Source organism: Bubalus bubalis, chromosome 4, assembly GCF_019923935.1.
Source record: "Bubalus bubalis isolate 160015118507 breed Murrah chromosome 4, NDDB_SH_1, whole genome shotgun sequence".
Taxonomy (NCBI): domain Eukaryota; kingdom Metazoa; phylum Chordata; class Mammalia; order Artiodactyla; family Bovidae; genus Bubalus; species Bubalus bubalis.
The window spans coordinates 145,446,740-145,458,391 of NC_059160.1; the positions used below are offsets into that span (position 1 = coordinate 145,446,740).

At 45.4% G+C, this 11,652-nt stretch overlaps 1 protein-coding gene and 1 pseudogene across 2 annotated transcripts in view; one reads left to right on the top strand and one right to left on the bottom strand.

Annotated features, from left to right (window-relative positions):
• The window catches only part of LOC102408956 (core histone macro-H2A.2), a 56,592-nt gene that overhangs the window by 11,319 nt on the left and 33,621 nt on the right, over nucleotides 1–11,652 (top strand). The window lies entirely within an intron of this gene.
• Nucleotides 9,290–10,954, bottom strand: LOC112584688 (annotated as a pseudogene).

An 11,652-nucleotide genomic window follows, 5' to 3' on the forward strand; every position in this document is an offset into this window, starting at 1 on the left:
AACAGTGTCAGACTTTATTTTGGGGGCTCCAAAATCACTGCAGATGGTGACTGCAGCCATGAAATTAAAAGACGCTTACTCCTTGGAAGGAAAGTTATGACCAACCTAGACAGCATATTAAAAAGTAGAGACATTACTTTGCCAACAAAGGTCCGTCTAGTCAAGGCTATGGTTTTTCCAGTGGTCATGTATGGATGTGAGAGCTGGACTATAAAGAAAGCTGAGTGCCAAAGAAGCAATGCTTTGAACTGTGGTGTTGGAGAAGACTCTTGAGAGTCCCTTGGACTGCAAGGAGATCCAACCAGTCCATCATAAAGGAGATCAGTCCTGAATATTCTTGGAAGGACCGATGCTGAAGCTAAAGCTTCAATACTTTGGCCACCTGATGCGAAGAGCTGACCCGTTTTAAAAGACCGTGATGCTGGGAAAGATTGAAGGCAGGAGAAGGGGACGACAGAGGATGAGATGGTTGGATGGCATCACCGACTCAATGGGCATGAGTTTGGGTAAACTGCAGGAGTTGGTGATGGACAGGAAAGCCTGACGTGCACAGTCTATAGGGTTGCAAAGAATCGGACACAACTGAGCTACTGAACTGAACTGAGTCTAAATTATTAAATAATTTAGAGAAAGAAGATGATGTAAACACACCCCAGCTAGTTTCAGGGAGATTGGAAGACATGGTGCATTCATAAAAAAAACAACAACAAGATGCTATGAAAAAGGAACAATCAAAGAACAAAAGAATGCTCAGAAATTAGCAATATGATTACCAAAATTAAAAAGATGGGGACCAGCAGCCCAGTGGTTAGGACTCCACACTTCCTGCAGGGGACATGGGTTCGATTCCCTAGAGGGAACTAAGATCCTGCATGGGAAGAAAAGGAGTGAGGAGAGAAATTTAAAAGCCTAAGTATCAGAAGGAAAAGGTTGAGACTTGGGGGAGCAATCTGGGAGATCCACGACCTGGTTTACAGACATCCCATTAAGAGACAGGTAAAGGGAGAAGTGGAAGAAATAAAAGAGATGGGGGAAATAATCAAATACATAACAGGAAAAAATTCCAGGAGTTTTGAAAAATTTTCAGATTGAACAGGCTTATCATCAAGTGCTGACACCTGGACACATCCTTGTAAAATTTTAGAACACGCAGAGAAAATGTAAAAGCTTGGGGGATTGGGGTCTACCAAACTTCTCTGTAAAACTGAATGAAACAAAAATGATGGCTCAATGGCTTCAAAACGTTGAAGCAAAATGACTTTGATGCTAGAAACTCCACCAAATAATAATTCAAAGATCACTCAATAAGGACAATTTCATTTGTGTAAGAAAAAGTTTACCTCGCAGCACTGTCCCTGAAGAGCAATATGAGGCAGATAAAAGGAAAACAAGGGGGAATGCCAATAAGGAGGAAGTCATGGCATCCAGGATGAGCTGGGAAGACAGCCCCAGGATGACCACTGGGTAGAACAACCACTCCACACTGGAGCCCAGGGCAGAGGGCTCCAGGAACAATGTCTCTGGGGGAAAAGTGCCCCCTGCAAACAACAGTGTGACCTAGAAGCTGGGTGATGCCCCAACCAGGGATCAAACCCAAACCCCCTGCAGTGAAGTCTTCCCCAAGGGCTCAGCGGTAAAGAATCCATCTGCAATGCAGGGGACGCAGGTTCGATCCCTGGGTCGGGACGATCCCCTGGAGGAGGAAATGGCAACCCACTCTGGTATTCTTGCCTGGAAAATCCCATGGACAGAGGAGCCTGGTGGGCCACAGTCCGTAGGATCACAAAGAGTCAGACACGACTGAGCATGAGAGCACTAGTCAATCGCAGCGAAAGCCCGGAGTCCTAACCACTAGGCCACCAGGGAACTCCCAAGGCACATTTCTCTTCTGTCAACAAGAGCAAAGATAAGTACAGTCAACCCTCATTGTTCATGGATTCCATATATGCTAACTTGCCCACTCACTGAAATTTATTGGTAAGCCAAAAATCAATACTTGTGGCACTTTTGCAGTCATTCAAAGACATGCACAGAGCAGAAAAAGCTGCCCCATCCACTGCACACCTTCCCAGCTGAGATCAAACAAGGCCACACTCTGCCTTCTTGTTTCATCTTCTGCCTTGTACATGAGTCTTCATCGTGGTCTATTTAGTGCCATGTTTTTCAGTTTTGTGCTTTCTGTTAGTAACCTCACTGTTCAAAATGACCCCCAAGCGTAGTCTTCAAGTGATGTCTAGTGTTCCTAAGGGCATGGAGGCTGAGATGTGCCTTATGTAGAAAATATGTGTGTTAGATAAGCTCTGTTCAAGCAAGAGTTATTGATGCTGGCCATGAGTTCAGTGTTAGTGAATCAACAATTCATATTACATAAGGTGTCTTTGAACAGAAACATACATCAGACAAGGCTGTGTATTGATCCGTTGATGAAAATGTTGTGATCACAGGCTCACAGCAGCCCAACCCTGTTTCCCCAGAACAGTTGTTCACCACTCACTAATGCAGTGTCCTACCTACTGTATAGAACACGTTATAGCACATGGAACTCTGCTCAATGTTATGTGGCAGCCTGGATGGGAGGGGAGTTTGGGGGAGGATGGGTACATGTGTATGTATGGCTGAGTCCCTTTGCTGTCCACCTGAAACAATCAACATTGTTAACTGGCTATACTCAATATAAAATAAAGTTTTTTTTTGTTTTTTTTTTTTTAAAAAGGACTACTGTACATAACAAGGATCAACTGTAATTACACAAATACTTCATTTTATTGTGCTTCACAAATATTGCAGTTTTTTACAAATTGAAATTTTGTGGCGACCCATTGACTAACTTGATGTGTCTGTCACATTGTGGTAATTCTCACAGTATTTCCAACGTTTTCGTGATTATTATTTTTGTTACAGTGATTTGTGATCAATGACCTTGGATGTTTCTGTTGTAGCTGTTTTTGGCATCTTTTTAGCAGTAAATTATTTTTTAATTAAGGTATGTACATATTTTTAAACATACTGCTGGTGCTGTGTGCTTGGTCACTCTGTTGGGTCCGACTCTTTGTGACCCCGTGGACTGTAGCCCGCCAGGCTCCTCTGTCCGTGGGGATTCTCCAGGCAAGAATCCTGGAGTGGGTTGCCATGCCTTCCTCCAGGGGATCTTCCCAACCCAGGGATCGAACCCAGGTCTCCCACATTGCAGGCAGATGATTTTTTACTGTCTGAGCCAACAGGGAAGCCCAAGACATACTGCTATTGCATGCTTAATAGACCACAGTGACGTGAAAACATAACTTTTTTATGTGCTGGGAAGCCAAAAAATTCGTGTGGCTCACTTTCTGGGGTTTTTCTGGAGCTACACCTACAATATCTCTGAGGTATGCCCGTAGTAACTTGGGTGTGTGTGTGGAGTGTCCTAGCGTTGGACCACAGAGAAGGAAGTGGGATGCCAGCATCTCACTCAGGTCTGATGGGAACGATGTTTACAAAGCCTTCATGTAAATGCTATTCATGGGCATTTATTTTTAAAATTTCACCTAGGCACATGTTGTAATTCAGGATAGTGGAAAATACAGAAGAGAGAGGTGGAAATAAGGAAGTGAAGTCGGGAGGTGAGGACCAAGGAAAGATTGGGGCCCGCACATCCTCATTTTACATGGCGAAGGCTCAGGAATCAGTATCTAAAGTTGTGTGTGTGAAAGTTGCTCAGTCGTGTTCAACTCTTTGCGACCCCATGGACTATACAGTCCATGGAATTCTCCAGGCCAGAATACTGGAGTGGGTAGCCTTTCCCTTCCCCAGGGGATCTTTCAACCCAGGGATCAAACCCAGGTCTCCCACATTGCAGGCGGATTCTTTACCAGCTGAGCCACAAGGGAAGCCCAGCAATACTGGAATGGGTACCCTATCCCTTCTCAAGCAGATCTTCCAACACAGGAATCGAACTGGAGTCTCCTGCGTTGCAGCCGTTTCTTTACCAACTGAGCTGTCAGGGAAGCCCTAAAGTTGATGGAGTCAGTAATGGGGATTGAAACATATTATTTAAAGTTTTCAATGCAATCAATGGTGGAAATAAAATGATAAACTTCTTTACCTTTTCACTTTATTTTACTGTTGTGTGCAAGTATTAAATTTAAAGATAAATTCAAAAATTTTAAATAACTTATGTAACTTTCTTGTTTTCCCTGCTTTAGGGAGACCCTGAGCAAGTCCTAATTATATGTTTCAGCTTATATAAGCTCACAGAGAATTTAGGGTCTCGGCCATTTTTTTTTTTTTTCACAGAACCCAGAAGAAAAGCCTTCCGTTCCATTTATTAAGTGGTTCGGTCTCAACAACTTAATAAGTATTTCTGTCCTAACAATTTAGTAGCCATTTGAAAAAATAATAACACATGAATTAGGAGAACAATTGCATCCCATTCTTAAATAACCAGGGATAAGTTAGAAACAGGGTGTGTACACCTATTGGACACGACATGATTTCTCCCACCTTGGAATCAGATTGAACACTCCATTCTCATTCACATTCATTTTCACCCCGCACTTGCTTTTAATCACAACAGCCAGTAACTCAGCTTTGCAAAGATATGGAGTCACCAAAAGGAAGCTAGTACAATCTATCCTAGACCACCGGTGGACCCACAATAAGCTGGTGGTTGTGGAGACAACCAGAGGTTGACTATCCCGTAGTCCACTTGAAAGCTTAAACATTTGCTGTTTTGTCCCAGGGTCCCTTGGCACACAGTTTGGGAACCGTGGCTCTAGCATCTTTAAAACTTCATTATGATCTGTCATGCAACTTCATTGGAAAATATTTGAGGACAAAGGCCATGTGTATTTTACAGCTATCTAATGTAGTTTCTTGTTCAGTAATAAGTGCTCCATAAATACTTTCATTGAATCTATGATCTCATAGATTGTAAGATGCATACTGATTTCTAGAGATTAAAAAAAAATTTGAGTGCATCATAAAATCAATGAAATACAATAGTTATTTAAATAGGCTGGTGTGATTTTTATTGCCCATGGCTGAGTCAGTGCTGCAATTGAATATTTACCCTTGTGATACCTGTAAAATGAAAAGTGCAGTCGCTTAGTCTTGTCCGACTCTTTGCGACCCCATGGACTGCAGCCTGCCAGGCTCCTCTGTCCATGGGATTTTCCAGGCAACAATACTGGAGTCCAGGGCTGCTATTTCCTTCTCCAGGGGATGTTCCCAACCCAGGGATCAAACCCAGGTCTCCCGCATTGTAGGCAGATACTTTTTACCGTCTGAGCCACCAGGGAAGTCCCTGGTGATACCCGTAAAGTCTAACCCATGTTCTTATGGACTTAAAACCCAAACATAAAAATAAATCCTAAAACAACAGAGTCTGATGTGCCCTCTTCCCCAGCACATACAAAACCAGTGGTGTCCTCCCAACCGCTGTGCTCCCAGAGGCGAAAGCCAGTGAGCAGGCAACACTCATTTTCCCTGCCTCTTGCCTGAGTTTTATTTTCCTGCCCTCCCTCAGCTTAACATGCTTACAACTCTTCTGTTCACTTTGCAAGTCATTATGAGACTTTATACAGTAGTTGTACCTTAGTCTTCCAGATGTGGAAGGACACGTATGTTGCGGATCTGGCTTGTATCTGGTCTGCTTTCCCATTCCTCTCGTCCCCCGCGTAGTGTGTATAACCACTGGAAGAGCTTCATCCAGCCATCTTCCTTCTTCAGTCCTATAAACAAACATCACACTATAGTCCTTAAGCTCTGCCTAGTTAGAACAGAACTTTTTTTCGAGAAGGTAAGTAAATGTAAACATTTAATTATTAGTCTAGTGAAACAAGTTTCACATTGCCCAGTTCTTTTCTCTTTCCAGGAGTGCCCCTCCACAGAGATTTCATATTCACAAGAGTAGGGAAACCTGCATTCAAGTTTTTTAACTCCTGTATTACCAAGCCTGCATAGAGTCAGGGGTGGTCTGGAAAAGAAGAAAGTTAAAGGTTATCTTTTCTCACCACTTCAGGCAGAGTCCAGCGCAGGCTGGGGGGCAAAGGGGGATTTGGAAAGTAGGGTCTTCTCTCAAGTGGGCCGAGGAGGTTCTACCCTTCCTTCCATCTATGGGTCCCAGCAGGTGTGACCTATTAGCTCCCATGAGCCTGCTGTCTGCTTCCCCGAAGGATTCTTGGACGTGGTCTGATTCTTTCACTGTGCAGGGGCCTCCCAGCCCTCGAGGCCAGGAGTTAGGCTGCTTAAACTCAGTGCAATGTCTGCACATGCAAAAGAGGGAGACCCCTTCCAGGGCCCGAGAGTGGGCTCTCGTCTAACCCTTGAAAATGAATTGTCCAAAGAGACACAGCTACTGACAAAACAAAAGACTTTATTGGCAAGGGGGTGGAGAGCAGCAGGGTAAGGGAACCCAGGAGAACTGCTCTGCACATGGCGCACTGTCTCGGGTTTTTGGTGGTGGTGGTGGGATTAGTTTTTGGGTTGACTCTGACCAGTCATCTTGCCTGTGCCCATACTTGGTCTGACTCAGGGTTCTTCCTAGTGGCCCGGGCATCTCTCAGCCAAGATAGGTTCCAGCATGAGGGTTTCTGGGAGGTTGGCAGAATATATCAGTCTCCTGATCGGGACCTCCTGTAGTGAGACTTGTGGTTCATGCAAATGATTATTATTGTGCCTGGCCACGGCGACTGGTTTTGGTCACTGGTTTCCTATCAAAAAGACAGGTCCACAGACACAAAGACTCTCCAGTCCTACTAAAGCACATGCAACGGTCAGCCTCACATTTAGACTTAAAATAGTGCTGCATCCCTAGCTCTAAGGCCCTTTTGTTGTTTAGTCACCAAGTCGTGTCCTGTTTTGCGACCCCATGGACTGTAGCCACCAGGCTTCTCTGTCCATGAGGTTCTTCAGGCAAGAATACTGGAGTGGGTTGCCATGTCTGGAAGTCAAAGGAAGAAATTCTCGATACAAAGTGCAATGTTTGGGGTGATCCCTACATTTTATAGTGTTCAGTTCGTACATTACTTTGTTTGATCTAACCCTTGTTTTCCTTTCTTGGCTATTTTGTATTCATGAATGTGTTAGGCATCAATTCCCTAAAGTCTCCTATTTCTCTTCTACCGCCAGTCCTCATTTCCAACTTGTAGGGCAATTTGTGACTTCACTTGGCTGATTCTGGGAGAGCCCCTGGGTGGCTTTATCACGCACACCTAGTCATTCCTTGTCTGTTTCCATTTGAGAAAATGTCCTGGGCATGGGGGGATGAAGGGATCCTGCCCTTTGTGGCATTTGTGCTCCGTGGGTTTTGCTCTCTGTCAGAGAGATCATGACTATCCAGCACGTTGTACTGTAGCCATAGAGTATATCCATCCTGTGATGGGCTTCTCAGGTGGTTTCCTTGACAACCACACCTACTAATCCTCCCCCTCCCCCAACTTACCGGTAACTGGAAAAAGCACATAATTGGTTTAGTGGAGTTACCAACACTAACACATCTTTATTGCACCTGCACAGGGTTTTAACTCTTCAGAACTCATTTCTTAAAGAGACTATGCTTCTTTTCCAGAGCCACTGGGAAGTGCATTTCCAAAGATTGGAATGTTTAAGATCAGAGAGACCTTCAGGATCAATTAGTCACCTCCTGGTTTTACAGAGGAGGCCCACACAAATAATACATAGAGCTCCCATAGCTGGTCATGCAGAAGTGGGGCCACACCCAGGGACTCCTGCCTGGTCCCGGCTCTTTCCACTACACCAGGGGCCACCCCCATTCTGAATGTCACCAGGGGCTAGCCAGCATGTGCTGCGAAGCTGTCCCTGAGAACAGCAACTGTTAAACATTGTTTGGAGTGTTCCCTGTCCCCCAGGACTGTGCTGACCAGTAGGTGCTTCATACACTTACTAATGCCTGACCTAAGTTGCTTTAATATGAGTTGATGGTCATAGTCCTAATACGCAGCTACTTGCTCCATCACAGAGAGGACAGCTCTAAGTGGATTTGTGAGAGTTTGCAGCAAACGCACAGAAAGGTGGAAGTCCTAAAAACATTCATGCTGTCTTATCCTTGTGCCTTACTGGGAAAGAGGTAAAGTTCTTAGGCTATTTGCTCATCTTTCTCGTACTTAACTTTGATGAATACCTACATCTCTCGGTGGCAAAATGACATAAAATAGGAGTGCAGTAAGTACATAAGAACATACAAAAAGAATGTATGTAAAGTATGTAGTAAAGATGCCTCTAATGTACATCATTTACCTCTGAGATAAGAGGGTGCTGAGAATGGGGTTTGTTGCTAACTCCATAGTTTTTATATAAAAATCCTCAGTCATACAGAGTAATCAGATACTTTAGAAAATTGAACTCCATGTTCAGTCTTCCATCTGGATTAAATAAATCCCAGTTCTGTATCTTACATATTAGTCATGGGTTTATTTATCTAGCACTTTCTTTTTTTTTTTTTTCTTTTCGGTTCCCATTTATTTTTGGCTCTTGGGGCAATGTCATCTTTTCAATATGAAAAAAAGCAGCAAGTTCAACACAATAGAAATCTGAAGTGTAGAATAGGACAAAATCAGGAAGTGGGGAAGCAGTAGCAGGAGAGATGAGATGTTTGCCAAAAGATGGAAGGTGTTCTGTCCCCTGTCTGGGGAATGACGTTTAGGTGGCAGCACATACCTTTCCATGTAGGTACAGAAGGGGCTGATATTTATTTTTTTTTTTTTTGATAAGAAAAGATGGGGTGGGGAGGGCTTTCTGGAGACTTAGAGACCAAGGCTATCTCTTGCTTCTCTTGACCCCCTTTCTCAAACAGGAGAAAGGAGGGAATTCAACATTATTATGAAGGAGATAAAGTGGAAGAGGAAGGGATTCCCACTTGATAGGGCAGGGGCCAGAAACTTGCAAAGGTAATAGCTCAGGACAGAGCTTGGAAGGAGATTGAAAATGAAGATAATACTGTCAACACCTCTGCACAAGCTGAGAGGAGCAGGGAGATACCTGGCACCTGGGACTTCAGTACCCTGGATGCCCCTCTCCAAACCCAACCCTTTCTGGTAGGGACTTCTACTTGCTCAGTTTCCTTCCCCTGGGCCAGCACACTGGCGTAGGATGGCAGTCACCAATCCAGGTTTTCAGCACACGGTTCTAAATGAGATTTGAGGAAACCCAGCCTCTTGGAGAGCTATCTCGAAAACAGAGAGGGAAATGTTAACTGGACAGATGGGAGGAGTGGGCACCAGAAGGAAAATGACAGGGTTACCCAGAATGCAGAAAATCTAGGCTCCCCAAGAGTGGAAAGAGAGAAGAGACATTCAACAAACAACAAATATTTATTGAGCGCCTATTATGTGCCAGGCACTGTTCTAGAATCCCCCCCAAAAAAGAAAAACAAGATAGATGCAGAAAATGCAAATTCTGAGGGAGAGGAAAGGGGTCGTTGAGGAAGAAGGCTGAGGGGATTGAGAAGCCTAAGGTGATAGGGACTTGGCCTTAGGCCTCCTCTTCGGCCTCCCCACCGAAATCCTCTTCCTCTTCTGTGGTGGCATCCTGGTACTGCTGGTACCCGGAGACGAGGTCGTTCATGTTGCTCTCAGCCTCAGTGAACTCCATCTCGTCCATGCCCTCACCTGTGTACCGTGGAGGAAAGCCTTCCGGCGGAACATGGCCGTGAACTGCTCTGAGATGCGCTTGAACAGCTCCTGGATGGCCGTGCTGTTGCCAATGAAGGTGACTGCCATCTTCAGACCACGGGGTGGGATGTCGCAAACAGCTGTCTTGACGTTGTTGGGGATCCATTCCACGAAGTAGCTGCTGTTCTTATTCTGCACGTTGAGCATCTGCTCATCTACCTCCTTCATGGACATCCGCCCACGGAACACAGCAGCCACGGTGAGGTACTGGCCATGGCGGGGGTCACAGGCAGCCATCATGTTCTTGGCATCGAAGACCTGCTGGGTGAGCTCAGGGACAGTGAGGGCCCGATACTGCTGGCTGCCACGGCTGGTTAGAGGGGCAAAGCCAGGCATGAAGAAGTGGAGGCGTGGGAAGGGCACCATGTTGACGGCCAGCTTGCGGAGGTCAGCGTTGAGCTGGCCAGGGAAGCGGAGGCAAGTGGTGACTCCACTCACGGTGGCCGAGACGAGGTGGTTCAGGTCTCCGTAGGTTGGCCTGGTCAGTTTGAGGGTGCGGAAACATATGTCGTACAGGGCCTCGTTGTCAATGCAGTAGGTTTCATCAGTGTTCTCCACCGGCTGATGGATGGAGAGGGTGGCGTTGTAGGGCTCAACCACAGTGTCGGAAACTTTGGGTGAGGGCACCACGCTGAAGGTGTTCATGATGCGGTCAGGATACTCTTCACGGATCTTGCTGATGAGCAAGGTGCCCGTTCCGGAGCCGGTGCCCCCACCCAGCGAGTGGGTCAGCTGGAAGCCCTGCAGGCAGTCACAGCTCTCGGCCTCCTTCCGAACCACATCCAGGACCGAGTCAACCAGCTCGGCTCCCTCTGTATAGTGGCCCTTGGCCCAGTTGTTGCCTGCACCGGACTGACCAAAAACAAAGTTGTCTGGTCTGAAGGTCTGACCAAAAGGACCTGAGCGAACAGAGTCCATGGTTCCGGGTTCTAGATCCACCAAGACAGCACGAGGGACAGATTTGCCACCTGTGGCTTCATTGTAGTACACGGAGATGCGGTCCAGTTGTAGGTCGCTGTCCCCATGATAGGTGCTGGTGGGGTCGATGCCATGTTCATCACTGATCACCTCCCAGAACTTGGCACCGATCTGATTGCCACACTGACCCGCCTGGATGTGCACGATTTCCCTCATTGTTAAAATTTATTCTAATCTTTTTGCTCGCCTCAAAGTGTGTATGGGGCAAAAAGATAATATGGAATTAGTTTTTCTCTGCGGCTAGTCGCAGGGTGGAAAGATGGAACGGGACCCGGAGGCTGAAGCAGCGAGGTCCGAACGCGGTGGCAGGAAGGTTCTGAGAGCTATCTAGCACTTTCTTCTGTCATTTTTTTTTTTTTACTTTCATTAACATCTTGGCTGTTGGCTAGCCGACCGAGCCAAAATTTGTGTTGCCTCAACAGGTAGAACCAGTTTTATTTTTGACCTTCTCATTTTCCATCCCCAAAGAAAACGGCCACTGAAAATAATGTTGCCCTTGGGCGAGAGAGGTTTGATTCACTAACATTTTTCCTAGAAAACTTTTGTTTCCTTTTCTTTGGTCCTTCTTGTTTGTAATTTGCTTTTACTTATTCTAGCCTATATTCCTTTTTTTTGGTTATCATACTCTCTCCACCAACAGGTTAAGCTCTATTACAATTCTCTGAATTAGTTTTAGCCTTACAAAGGCTTCTTCAGAAGTATATAATTATTTTTCATCTTTGCACTAAAGATAGCTTCCTGAAATGACAATGAATCATATACATATCTCTCCATGCATTGTACTGAAGTCACCTCTTTGTGCTGATTCTGAAGTTCCTCCCCCAAATCACCCTGGGTTCCCCATTCCAAAGAGCAAGAGTCTGAGTTGCACTGTGGTTTTTCATTTGCTTGTTACTCTGCATTAGCATATTCAATAAAACTGCCTCTTCTGGCATATTTCTGTTTGCAAGGATGCTACATTACTAGAGAATTTAGAGAAGTGTTTCCGTCCAAAAGGGGCACATCA